Source organism: Momordica charantia, assembly GCF_013281855.1.
Source record: "Momordica charantia cultivar OHB3-1 chromosome 11 unlocalized genomic scaffold, Mcharantia_2.0 BLBB01000011.1, whole genome shotgun sequence".
NCBI lineage: Eukaryota > Viridiplantae > Streptophyta > Magnoliopsida > Cucurbitales > Cucurbitaceae > Momordica > Momordica charantia.
Genome location: NW_028275159.1, coordinates 15,367,448 through 15,382,551, shown reverse-complemented (window position 1 = coordinate 15,382,551; position 15,104 = coordinate 15,367,448). Strand labels below are relative to the sequence as shown.

At 35.4% G+C, this 15,104-nt stretch overlaps 1 pseudogene; it reads right to left on the bottom strand.

Moving 5' to 3' along the window:
* Nucleotides 1-12,570: 12,570 nt before the first annotated feature.
* On the bottom strand, nt 12,571-13,672 carry LOC148208193 (uncharacterized; annotated as a pseudogene).
* Nucleotides 13,673-15,104: the final 1,432 nt, after the last annotated feature.

Below are 15,104 nucleotides of genomic sequence, written 5' to 3'. Positions count from 1 at the left end.
CTGAGGGCAGACCTTTTGTTTTGAAAATGGGTTAGGAGTAAGAGTCGTTCCCTTAAATTATTGTATTTGTTGCGTTATGTTCCGTTATTAGGGAGAAGGCTGTAGTGGGAGTTTAACGACGTTACCCCATGAGTGTTGTGAAATTTGGGGGCGTTACAAATTCATCTTCTAACCTTTCTCTTGGTTGGAATCATTCGGTAAGTTAGTCGTTTTTGTGAATGTTTGCAAGGATCCTAGAAGGACCTCTAGCTTTGTAAACCCGAGCAACCTTGGCGCTTATCAATCCGCTTTATACTTCACAGTATATATCTATCGACAGCCTACAAATTTTTTATCTTCAGGCATAGTAACAAGCTCCCATGTTCTATTTTTCTCTAAAGCCTGCATTTCAAAATTCATTGCTTGTCTCCATTCTTCATGTTTTATTGCCTCCATATATGTTTTTGGAATATTTACTTAAGTAAGGTTTACCATAAAGCTTCTATACTGACTTGAGAGTTTGTCATATGATATGAAGTGAGATAATGGATATTAAGTACAAGTTCGTTTTCCCTTCCTTAAAGTGATAGGCAAATCCATATCTGACTCATCATTAGTAGATACAATAATGTTTGACTCATCATTAGCAGATATTATAATGTCCGATTCATCACTGTCTTTTTTTGAATCAATTTCAGTTTCAGAGATATGTTCGGACTCTTGGACTTGCTTATATTTCTCAATGTTCCTTCTTGAATAAACTTGTAATGGTTCAGTAGTAGGAGGGTTAGATGGCCCTGGTGAGGTGTTTATGGGTGGTAAAGATGAGGATTGACTGGAGTCAACCTTAACAGGGTTTGGTAAAGGGGGCGAAGGAAAGGTGAGGCTGGGAATAGGTAAATCCTTATCTTCCAATAATATTTCCTCCCCCTGAAGATAAGGTGAGGTAAAGAAGCTGGTGTCTTCATAAAAGGTAACATCGACAGAGATGAAGTACCTTTTAGAAGAAGGATGATAGTATTTATATCACTTTTAAGTGTTTGAGTATCCGACAAAAATACATTTGAGTGCTCGTGGATCAAGTTTACCTCGCTGATGACTGTGAACATGAACAAAGGCTACACAACCAAATACTCGAGGAATTAAGTTATTAGTCGTTCGGAAATCAGGATAAAATTTTGATAAAATATCCATAGGACTTTTCTAGTTTAAAGTAGTAGAGGGTAAACGATTGATTAAGTAAGTGGCTGTTAGCACGGCTTCCCCCCAAAAGGATTTAGAAACATTTCTTTGGAAAAGAAGAGCACGGGTCACTGAAAGAATGTGACCAATTTTCCTTTTAGCTACCCCATTTTGTTGGGGAGTTTCCACACAAGATGACTCATGGATGACTCCATATTTTGAAAGAATGATGTTAAGGCTTGGTTGAAGTAATCTCGAACATTGTCAGAGCGGAATCGCTTGGGTTTGATTCCAAATTGGTTTTCTATCATATGAAAGAATGTTTGAATGGTATATCCAACATCAGATTTTTGTTTCAAAAGATAAACCCATATGACTCGAGTGCAGTCATGAATAAATACAATAAACCAGCGAGATTTAGAAAGATTTGGCACATTTGAGGGACGCCAAACATCAGTATGAATAAGGGAGAAAGGAACTGATATTCGTTTATTATTACCAGGAAATGGTACACGTTTGTGTTTAGCAAATTCACAAACCTCACATTGAATTGACTCGGGATGAAGATTTTGGAATAAATCAGGAAACCAAATTTTAAGAATTCTAAATGAAGGATGTCCTGGTCTATAATGGTATAACAAAATCTTACTTGAAGAAAGATGAGTTTGTGAGGTGAAGGAGACTGGAACACTATCTTGTCCAATAAGTTCATTAAGATAATAAAGTCCTTTTTTCTTCTTTAGCAAGTCCAATCGTCTTCTGATTACCCTCATCCTGTAAAATACAAGAAGAATTAGAAAAAGTTATTCTGCATTCGAGATCTTTGATTAAATTCTTTACTAAGATCAAATTAACCATTAAACGTGGTATATGAAGCACATTCCTTAGAGTAATGTTTGAATTTATCTTGATGTCTCCTTGACCAGCCACTGTTAATAAGGTACCATCTGCTATAGAAATTTTCTTGTTGCTCGGACAAAGACTGTATGAGATGAAATGACAGCTACTATTTGTCAAATGATCAGTTGCACCAGAATCAATAATCCAAATACAACGTTTAGATTGAGAAGTTGTACTTGTCAAAGTTACCGAACATGTACCCTGATTAGGAGTATTATCCAAAGTTCCTAAAAAACTCCTTAATTTTGTAATCTCATACTTGTCCAACCCTTTTGATTTCGACATGGATGCTAATAGAAATTTAAAATAAAGACCCACACACAAAATTGAAGTTTTAAGTTCCAAATAGAGGGCTATAAAAACAGCACTGGTAGTGAACCGAACTAGACGGAGTCGAAGAGAATCGAATAGGGTCGAAGAGAACCGAACCAGACCGCGATTAACCGACCAAAACGAGATGAATCGAACCAGACTGAGATGAACCAAAAATAGAACTGAATTGAGTCGAATCGAATGAAGGGATCGAATCCCAAGCAGAAGCGATTTATCGCTAGTGATTCAATTTGGATTTAGAAGAGGAACGATACCGGCTCTTATAAAAACAGAACAATTCTATTTAAAACTGAGGTTAAGCCTCATGGGAAATAATAAAACCACTTACTTTTGAAGACCGTTGGTGGATTCTCTTCCTCAAGCACGAGCGTCGTGATAGCACGAACAAAAACTCCCGAATACGTGATTGAACACCACCACCAAGTTACCTCGCTATGTCTCAAGGACTTAAGAACAAGATTGTGGTATCTCGTATCTTGGAGAAATGAGAACGAAAAGAAAGGAATTGAGAATCGGTTTTCGTGAGAGAGAGCGTGTTCTTTTTTTTTTTTTATCAACAACCTTAAAACACAGTGAATTGAAATGAGGGAAGAGCGAGAGGGGAAGAAACTTCCCGATCTCCACCTCACCACTTTCCCAACAAAATTGTTAGGAAGTGGTGAGTTTGTTAATTATGGATATATCCATAATTAACAAACGTGTATATATATATTCATTTATTTAATTTAATAAATAAATTTAATAATTAATTAAATTAAAACTATTTTAATTTAATTAAATATTAATTAATTAAATATAATTAAATCATATTTAATTAAACAAATTAATATTTGAATCATATTCAAATATACATTTCCCTCATAACCTATAGTATTTAATATGAAACTAATTCACATTAAACTTTAACCTATAGTATTAATATGAATCCTATTCATATTATTCTCTCATAATATATAGTTTTATAATGTATCATCATACATTATCTTAAATTGTGTCATACACAATTAACTCAAGTTCCCTTTAATTAAATTTGAACAATTCAAATTACTTTCCAAGATTTTATGTTCTTAATTACCCTTTACGAGCTAGCAAGGGGACCTAATGGATCTACATATCAGAAGCTCTAACGTTACGAGATTAATTGGTTAAACTCATTAACCACCTTAATCAACATACGTTAACTACAGGTTACTCAACTAAAAACCCACCGCTGAACTCTTCTCACTATAGATTATTTCTGTGTCCACGGATATCAACCATTAATGGTAAGTCAATCCTTCACGAGTGCTCGTAACTCAAGTTGGGTCAAATTACCGTTTTACCCTTAAGTTACATCTTACTCCTTAAATACCACTGCTCCTCTAATGAGCAACCCGATTATGATCCGACCATCGGGCCAGTGAGAGGGTGGGCCCCTTGTTCAAGTCCCGGAGTCAGTAATTAAGAGAACACTCATCTACTCCCTTAAAATCGGGGAGAAGTGAATTTCATCTTGTGAAGTTATGTTCCCAGCTCCCCATTCAGTCTCGTCCCCAAAATGGTAAGAATATTGAGTCGGCGACTCCAGCCACTCTCACCCACACAAATCAAAGGATGAGTCCTCACAGGCAGGAGTCCATAACTCACTCAGGATTAAGAATGAGTTGCCTGGTCATCCTATGAAATAGAAATCTGTTAGTTAATGACGTTACATTTCAAGATTGACTATTTCGCGGTCTGGTCTTATACAAACTCATTGTATAGGATACCCCTACTCGCATGTCTCCACACGAACGACTTGGATCGAGTCGTCTGTAACATTTACAAAGTGGGTCGTATCCATATTGTTGCCAGGATAAGGTACCCAGCCTTATCCATATACTATAGACCCTTTAGGTTATTCACGAGACATTATCCACTTGTATATCAGGGGTATATCAAATATATACCTCGTATATCAGGGGTATATCAATTATATACTCAGTTACATGATAATAACCTTGGATGTTTAGTTTATTGGATTTTGGACAATGCAATGCTATGAATTCAACAACAAATTTATTGAATAAAACTTTATTGAATATATATTTGTTTTTACATAAATACAAACTACGAGTTTAGCGCAACACACCCAACAAACTCCCACTTAAACTAAACTCGAGTGGGATGTACATTATCATAAAGCAAAGGGAAAATACAATAAACTATGGCATACACTATACCCATTACATTTCTCCCACTTGCCATAGACTAATCGTACAAAGCTCGTAGACCTAAACTTTCCAGATGGCCCTCAAACACTTTAGCCGTGAGCGCCTTTGTAAAATGATCAACAATATTGTGCTCCGAAGCGATCTTTGTGACGATCACATCTCCTCGTTGCATTATCTCCCGTATAAGGTGGTACTTCCTTTCGATGTGTTGCCTCTCTTATGGCTTCGTGGTTCTTTAGAATTTGTCATAGCACCACTGTTATCACAATAAAGTGTGATGGGCAAGTTCATGTTTGGAACGACTTCCAAATCTGTCAAGAACTTTTTAAGCCAAACTGCCTCTTTTGCTGCTTCACAAGCTGCAACATACTCAGTCTCCATGGTGGAGTCAGCGATGCATCCTTGTTTGATGCTTCGCGAAACTACCGTTCCTCCGTTAAGAGTGAATACTAACCCCGACGTGGATTTCCTTGAATCCTTGTCTGTTTGGAAGTCAGAATCAGTGTATCTTGTAGGGATTAAATCCTTAGCGCCATACATGAGCTTGTAGTCCCTCGTTATCCTTAGATACTTAAGGATCCTTCAACAGTAGTTCAGTGATCATATCCTGGGTTGGATTGATACCTACTGACCATCCCTACTGCATAGCAAATGTCCGGCCTGGTGCACAACATAGCATACATCAGGCTGCCCACTACTGAAGCATAGGGTATACGTCTCATATCCTCTACTTCTTAAGGTGTCTTAGGACATTGGTCCTGAGATAGATGAATTCCATGCCTGAAGGGCAATAAGCCTTTCTTGGAATTTTGCATCGAATATCGAACAAGTATCTTGTCGATATAAGTTGTTTGAGACAGGGCTAACATTTTGTTCTTGCGATCCTTTAGAATTTGGATGCCAAAAACATACTGAGCTTCTCCCAAATCCTTTATTTGGAACTCAATAGCTAGCCACTTCTTTATGTCAGTGAGGTATCCTACATCATTCCCAATGAGTAGGATATCATCCACATACAACACTAAGAAGGCTACAGTGTTGTTGACGATCTTCTTGTATACACAAGGCTCATCAACGATTTGGTCAAAACCATAAGATTTGATCGCAGTATCAAATCTTATGTTCCAAGATCGAGATGCTTGTTTCAGTCCATATATGGATCGTTTAAGCTTGTAAACCTTTTGTCTTTACCTTGTTCTATGAACCCTTCGGGTTGAGACATATAAATACTTTCTTCAATATTGTCATTCAGAAAGGCAGTCTTGACGTCCATTTGTCATATCTCATAGTCATAATATGTGGAAATGAACAAAAGTATTCTGATGGACTTAAGCATAGCTACAGGGGAGAAGGTTTCTTCATAGTCCACCCCTCCCTTTGTGTGTAGCCTTTTCCCACAAGTCTCGTCTTATAGGTTTGTACCTTTACTTCGGCATCTCTTTTTCACTTATAGATCCATTTGCACCCTATGGGTTTTACCCTGTCAGGTTGATCTACAAGTTCTCAAACGGAATTGAAGTAAATCAACTATATTTCCAGGTCTATGACTTTGACCCATTTGTCCTTGTCAATATCTGTCATTACCTTTTTGTAGGTCAATGGATCCTCGACGTCGTCATCAGGTATGACAACTTGGGTTTCAGTTAAACCTATGTAGTGGTCAGGTTGTGACACAATCCTCCCACTACGTCGAGGCACCCTCAATTCTTGAGGTAGATATGACTGACGTGATGTAATGGCTTCATCAACAACTCTTGTTGTAGTGCCAATTTGATCAACAACTCTTATTGACGTGTTTGTAGCCTCTTCGAAAATCTTGTTAATGACTACCTTACTCTGTGGTTTATGATCTCGAACGTGGTTTTCTTCCAAGAAAGTGGCGTTTGTCGATACAAACACTCTATTTTCTTGAGGATCGAAGAATAGACCATCTCTCGTCTCTTTAGAGTAACCTACGAATAGACATACTTTTGAACGAGGTTCCAGTTTCTTTGGGTTAGTTATGAGCACATCTGCTGGGCATCCCTAAATGCGGAAGTGACGTAAACTAGATTTACGATCATTCCATAGCTCAAAGGGTGTTTTCAGAAACACTCTTTGATGGAACTATGTTCAAAATGTAAACCGCAATCTCCACTGCATAACCCCAAAACGAGTTAGGCAACTGAGCATAGCTCATCATTGATCGAACCATGTCCAACAGGGTTCTGTTTCTCCTTTCTGATACACTGTTTTGTTAAGGTGTACTAGAGGCTGAGAGTTGGGACGTGGTTCCATGTTCTATCATATTGTCCTGGAATCTCAAGTCCATATACTCTCCACCCTGATTGGATCGAAGTGTTTTAATGGTTTTACCTAATTGATTTTCAACTTCAATCTTGTACTCCTTGAACTTTTCAAGGGCTTTAGACTTATGTTACATTAGGTATAAATAACCATACCTTGAATAAACATCTATAAAAGAGATGAAGTATTCATATCCTCCTCGAGCTTTAAAATTCATCGGACCACAAAGATCTGAATGTATAAGTTCTAAAGGCTCTTTGGCTCTATAAACTTTTCCAGTAAAAGGTCTTTTAGTCATCTTGCCTTCAAGACAAGACTCACATGGTGGTAAAGAATCGTCTTCTAACTCACTTAGAATGTCATTCTTAACCAACCTCCCAATCCTATTGAGATTAATGTGACCCAATCTTAAGTGCCAAAGATAGGTATTTTCTTTGTGAGAAACTTTTTGCCTTTTAATTTGAGTTTTAGCATTTTTAAACAACTCGGTATTTAAAACTACTTTAGTTTTGGTTGGTCTTAGCAAATACAAGTTGTTTTCAAGCAAAGCAAAACAAATATTGACACCATATTGAAATGAACGCTTCATTTAAATCAAAAGAAATGGAATATAAATGTTCTAACAAACAAGAAACTGAAATTAAGTTCCTTTTAATTTTAGGAACTACGTACACATTATCTAATAATATATACATATTCTTGTTTGTAAACAACTTGAGCTCCCCTATCGCCACAGCTGAGACAACCTCTCCTGTTCCGACTTTGAGAGTCATCTCTCAGGCATCAAGCTCGCTCCAGGAACTAATTCCCTTAAATGATGAACAAACGTGATTAGTGGCTCCTAAATCCAGTATCCAGGCGGAGTCATCATTCTCCACTAAACATGTTTCCAAAATAAGTAAATCATATTTACCTTCGTTGGTTTTCTTCTTTTCGGCAAAGTATTTTAGGCAATTGCGCTTCCAATGTCCGTCCATATTGCAGTGGAAACACTTTCCTTTCTCTGCAACCTTGGCCTTGCCTTTCTTGGCAGTGGCAGTAGTGGGGTCAGGTCTAGGCCCCTTACAAGTGGCCTTCTTCTTCTTGAAAGTCTTACTTTCAGAAGAGGATGACACAGACTTGACTCTAGAGGTCGAATCTTGGTGGAACTTTTTCGAGGTGGCAACATTTGCCTCCCCTTCCTGTCCCTTACTTTTCATAAGAGACTGGTAAGTCTGTAGCTCATTTAAGAGTGTGGTAAGAGTGTACTCCAGCTTATTCATAACCGCATTGCTGCGGAATGACATGAAACTCTTCGGAGGAGATTCCAGAATGAAGCTGACCTGACTCTGCTCGTTTATGGCAGCCTCGTTCGACTCTACCACGTTGAAGTGAACCATGAGGTTGAGAACGTGTTCTCGCACTGAGGAGCTCTCCTTCATGCGGGAGTTGTAAATGAACTTAAGGGCTTCATGTCGAGCCTGTGAGGACGGTTGTCCAAACATGCTCTGCAACAAGTTTATGATCTCCTTAGCGGTGACTGTGTCCTCGTGCTTCTTAGCAAACACATCAGATATGCTCGCCAAGATGTAGACCTTGGCCTTGTCATTGGCCTTGATCCATTTGTCATAGACGTTGCGCACTGCCACAATGGTGTTAGGCGCAGGAGCTTGAGGACAATCCACTTGCAAGATGAACCTAAGATCATCTATCACGAGAATAGTGTTTCGATTCGATTTCCATTGTTTGTAATTATCGCCGTTAAGTTTTGCGCAGCTAGGAGTGCAATAATAGAAGAAGACATGCTGAAAGTAAAAACAAACCTACATTAGTTTCATGTATTAGCCTTTAAACTCAATCAAATTTTAGCAAAAGTAATTAAACACCCTAACAAAATTGTTTTGCAATGACGCTTCAGTGATTTCGAGCAACAACCACGTAGGGCAGACAATTACTCCTTCACTAAATTGAGACGTTCTTAACTAAATTTTATACCAGAATAATCTTCAGTCATCGTTCATTTGGTCAGGGAATTGCCAAATAGCTTAACAACTCCCCGTAAGAGACCCTTATCAAACCTCAGAGGTCCGCCCCAATAATCTCGTCGTAGGGAAGGAAAATATTGGATTAAAACCTAAGAGACCCTTATCCATTTTTGAAGTTTGTCTTGGTTTTAATTCCATACAATGAACCCTCATACTTTTGGAAGACACGCAGGTCATGTATGAAACCTTACGGTGCAAACCAATGGCGGAACCCGCAGGATGTGTTGTCACACGTCCTTCTCCCAATTACTATGAATACTCTCTCCATTCACCTCGATATTGAACCATGCAAACACCTTTCGTAGGGAGGCCGCGCCCAAGGCGACACGAGGCCGAGCATGGAACTCACAGTGTGAATATAAAGGAGAACGTGAGAGAGAGAGAAAAGTATGTTATATATACTATGTATATCAAATATATACGCAGTATATTACATATTCTCTTTTGCTCTAGTATTCTAAGACTAGGGTATATTACTTAGATAAATTCCGACTAAGTGAAATTAACTAAGTGAATTTTTAGTCGGTCCAATATAACTATTTATATTGGAAGTTGTACAATAATATTTTAGCTTATTAAACATTTTAATAAACTAACGACATTATTGCATGCATATAAAATATTGACTAAGTCAACCCCCAGGTCGGTTCCCAGGTAGAGGTGTTCTCATACGGTCAGCTTAAGTACCTCAACCTTAGACAGAACCTTACTTAGACATGGTTCCCTTATAGGCAATATTTTATATTTAGTCTTTTATCATTTCATTTTCAACCTAGTTAAAACAAAATAAAAGACTACCCCTAATCATATTAGAAGATATAACCTAAGGTCTAATTAATTTTAAACCCCTTTAAAATTAATTAACTTACACCCTATGTTTGCATGCAATTCTTTATTACATATTTTAATTTCCATCTACCAAATTTTATCTTTTATAAAATTTAAGAAATTAAACCTATATACATGCATTGGAAGCATACATTAATATAACAATTATATTAACTAAAGTAATGTCATGCTCAATGCAACTTTATTTTCATCTCATTAATATAACACTTATATTAATCAATTATGAAAATAAACATGCTACCATACATTATAACTATTATATACATATGATGCATGATTATGTTTAACCTATGATGGGATTTTAAAACTATATGGCATAGTTTATGCAACATATAATTCATAAAATAATCACATTCATAATGCAAAAAAATAAATAGCTAAGTAGACCGATTTTTGGCATCCTAAGTTATAATTAACTTAACATAAACTAATTTATATTAATTTAAATAAACAAGAAAATGCCTGCGGAGTCTCGAACACACGAACGGGAGGTCGAAAAAAAACCTGGGACAGCGCTGCGGCGCTGCTGCAGCAAATTCCAGCAGCTGCAGCGCTATAGTGCAATACAGCACCGCGGCGCTTGCTGGAAAAATGTTGCAGCACCACGGCGCTGCTGTCACGAACATGCTGCTCTGCTCTCTGTTCCAGCTGCGAAAATGCTCCAAAAACCTCGAAAACCCGACCTTTCTTTGCAGCAACTCTTTTCCACGAACGACCCAGACTATACAGACTCGATTTACAACAAAATTCCTAAAGCAACGGGCCCTTACATTGATCGAATCAACATAAATTGTAAATCTAAATGCCAAAAATCGAAACCGTCTACTAGCAAACCAACATACATCTTATGCATCAAATTAACCCACCAAAACCAGTACCGTTTTGTCAAAAAAGAAATTGAATCACAACTTGGATCTGATATCAATTGAAGGGATCGAATCCCAAGCGGAAGCGATTTATCGCTAGTGATTCAATTTGGTTTTAGAAGAGGAACGATACCGATTCTTATAAAAACAGAACAATTCTATTTAAAACCGAGGTTAAGTCTCACGGGGGATAAGAAAACCACTTACTTGTGAAGACTGTTGGCAGATTCTCTTCCTCGAGCACGAGCATCGTGATAGCACAAACAAAAACTCCCAAATATGTGATTGAACACCACCACCAAGTTACCTCGCTATGTCTCAAGGACTTAAGAACTAGATTGTGGTATCTCGTATCTTGGAGAAATGAGAATGAAAAGAAATGAATTGAGAATCGGTTTTCGTGAGAGAGAGCGTGTTCTTCCTTTTTGATCAACAACCTTAAAACACAGGGAAATTGGCTGTGTTTTATAAAGAAAGGAGGGAAGAGGGAGAGGATGGAAACTTCGCACTATCCACCTCACCACTTTCCCAACAAAATTGCTAGAACTGGTGAGTTTGTTAATTATGGATTATATCAATAATTAAAAAACGTGTATATATATATTCATTTATTTAATTTAATAAATAAATTAAATAATTAATTAAATTAAAACTATTTAAATTTAATTAATAATTAATTAAATCTTAATTAATTAATTAATTAATTAAATATAATTAAATCATATTTAATTAAACAAATAAATATTTGAATCATATTCAAATATACATTTCCCTCGTAACCTATTGTATTTAATATGAATCTAATTCACATTAAACTTTAACCTATAGTATTAATATGAATCCTATTCATATTATTCTCTCATAATATATAGTTTTATAATGTATCATCATACATTATCTTAAATTGTCATACACAATTAACTCAAATTCTCTTTAATTAAATTTGAACAATTCAAATTACTTTCCAAGATTTTATGTTCTTAATTACCCTTTACGAGCTACCAAGTGGACCTAATGGACCTATAGATCAGAAGCTCTAACGTTACGAGATTAGTTGGTTAAACTCGTTAACCTTAATCAACATATGTTAACTATGAGTTACTCCACTAAAAACCCACAGTTGAACTCTTCTCACTATTGATTATTTTTGTGTCCACTGATATCGACCATTAATGGCAAGTCAATCATTCACGAGTGCTCGTAACTCAAGCTGGGTCAAATTACCGTTTTACCCTTGAGTTACATCTTACTCCTTAAATACCACTGCTCCTCTAATGAACAACCCGGTTATGGTTCGACCAATAACTGGAAGTACCTCTCGGGCCAGTGAGAGGCACTACAAGAAAATTAAGTATTTTCAAAGGTCAAAACCTTTGAAAAAGTATCAAATAAACCTTTGATAAATCATTTTTCGAAATTTCACTCAACCTTCAAAATGTGTCGAAATAGGTCCTGTCGAAAAATCTTTTTCAAAAGATTTGTTAACCTTCAAAAATTCGTATTTTTCTAAGGTTCAATTAACCTTCAAAAATTCATATTTTCCAAAAGTAATAAGCCTTTGATAATTCTTAAATTAGTTGTCAATAATTAGTTAGTTTCAATTACTTTTTTCGAAGGTTTTCATTATTTTCTAAGGATCATAATCTTATCTTCAACCATTTTTAAATCTTCAAAAAAAGTTGTTTATTGACATTTGTAAATCCTTCGAAAAAAATCAAATAGAATGATACCGTTTGAAATTAATATTAATTTAATATTATTTGTTTGGAAAAATTAAATTACTTTTCCTAGTTAAAATTTATAATTTCAAAACTATATTCAACATAAGCAAAGTATTACTTACTATAACCAATAGTTACTGCAAAAACAATCAACAAGTAGTCACAGTATTTCTAAAACTAATTCAAATAATACAAATACTTGAAATACCTAAAACAAACAAATTTTCTAACCCCTACATTAGGATTTCTTTCGCATCATCTCAGCCATCATTTCTTGAAATCGATGCTCAAAACGATTTTCTAATTCAATAAATTGATCTTTGAGTCCTTGTACCTCAATTTTTCTTTGCCGTTCAGATTCTTGAAGACGTTGTTCTTACTCGTTAAGGCGTCGCTCAAGATCACGGACTTTGGAAGATGATCCAAACAACTCAGAAGGAGTAACACCGGCTCCATAACCTCGAACACGCCCATGTTTCTCTGGTCCAAAGACTTGCACAAAAATCTCGTCGTTGTTCATGTGAAGTGTACCATCAATCACTTGAGAGGCATATGATTTGAGTTCCGACTAAAGACATAAATAAAAAGTTTAAAGACAAAAATAAGATATTTTCTAGTAATATGAAAGTAATATCGAGTAAAAATTGCAAAACAAATATCAAATAAGATCATCTCTATTGCTCAAGAAATATCAAATTGCAACAAATTTTAAATTCTAAATTCAGTTAACATCTCTTTTCTATATAAAATTTTAGATTCTTGAGCAAAAATGCATTATTTCTTCGTTAGCTCCACACTTCTAAAAAGAAAAAACAACAAATATATAATTTAGACACCGCCAAAACCAACCTTGTGTAAGGAGGAGTGATGCAAACAATTGTCAAAACTTAAATTGCACCAGATTATGCAAATTTTGTGATTTCTATTTGAGAAACTCATATTCCAACAAATAGCTTAGCAGCAAATCCCGAAGAAAAACCAAAAGAAATGGAGAGATTTCAATTTGGTTTTAAACATTTAAGAGATATAAAGACAAAAATCATTTTAACGAAATATAAAACCAATTAGTGTACTTACCAATTTCTCTTGTGTAGTTTCATTCACCGTCGTTCCATCATTTCTTAAGTGAGTTATCTCCCAAATTCTTATGCGACTAGGTTCATTATTAGTATCACGAATCTATTTAAATGAAAAATATATATTAGATGATTGTACTAGATTACAAGAAGTTTATGTGATTGTTCAATTACCTCTTTCTCAACCCTTTGTTGTATACTCTGTGAACCGCATGTGTGATATATATTCAATTTAGAACGGTTCACTTTGTTCCTTTCACACATCTCCTACATTTCAAAAATAGAAAATGAGAATGATTTCCATTTAAAGAGATAAACATATTCTTGTTATAGGTACTAGAAGACAAGTTTTAGAATATAACCTGATATTTAGTTGACTTCCACAAGTTTGCAAGATATTCTGCATCTTCTCTTGTAATTTCTGATGAAATATTAGCCAAAGCTTCTGCAACTGTATCATATTTGTACAACCATTTTTTCTTCTAGCTATCTCTCCAATTATTATAAGATCGATTAAGTTGACGTAAAACAGAAGCCTCGTGACCTTCAACTTTAAATCGCTCCTACATGTCAAAAAACAATGGCAATTAAAGCCAGTAATAAGTAATTAAAATAACTATTAAGTTTTTATATCACATACTAATGTAAGCTCAAATAGTTTTCTTTTTGTTGCCATGTCAATATATTTCCAACTTTTCACTTGTAGAGGTGTAAAGTTGACTTGTCGAGCTAAAATAGTGCATTGGCTTTTGAAAATATCAGCATTATCTCCAACGGGTCTTTTGTTCCTCCATGATACTTCAAATCTATTCCCATGAGGTAATTTAACTAGTTTAAGATTGCGTGTGGGACCACGCACTTTTCTTGGCCCTACAAAAGAAGATTCTGAAATAAAAAGAAAAAAGAAAGGGTGAGTAAGAAACAAATCAAATAAAATTAAGTTAACTAAAAAAAATATTACCTCCATTAACAGTCCTTTCATAACTAGTAGTTGATCCAATTTCTCCTGTAAACGATGATGAAGCTTCTAGACCAACTTGTGTTTTAGATTTTGTTGAAGATATAGATGTAGTCGCCCCTACAGTACTATTCTCATGACTATTTATACTATTTCTATCTTGAAATTTGAACTTTGCTCTATGAGATGAGAAGTTTTTCATCTTTTTCCCTATCATATATTGCACTTAAGAGTAGAAATTGCACTTTCAACCTGCAAATTATAACTTTCTCAAGTACAGATAATTCTACAATTCAATCTCTAACAAATAATCAGTACATAATATTCAATTCAAATAATTTTCTAAACATATTAATAAAGTCATATAATTGGGCAGTCGCTTAGAAAAATAATTAATACAAGGTTCATAATACCAAATAACAAGAAGTAATTCAAAAAGAAATGACCATCACCAAACAATTATCAACATTAAATTCCTTCATCACCATCTTCTTCTTGACAATCTGCATCTTTGATTACAAGGATCTTGTAATAATCTCTTGGATCAACCTTCAACACAAAATACCAAGTTGGATTTCTTCTATCTTCAAGGTAAACAACTTGTTCAGATTGACATGCCAATACAAATGGCTCATTTGTAGCAAATGTGTAGGTCATATTCACACTAGTCAGTCCATGATCATCAACTCTAATTCCTTTACCACGACTATTGATATCCCACCATTTACATTTAAACAA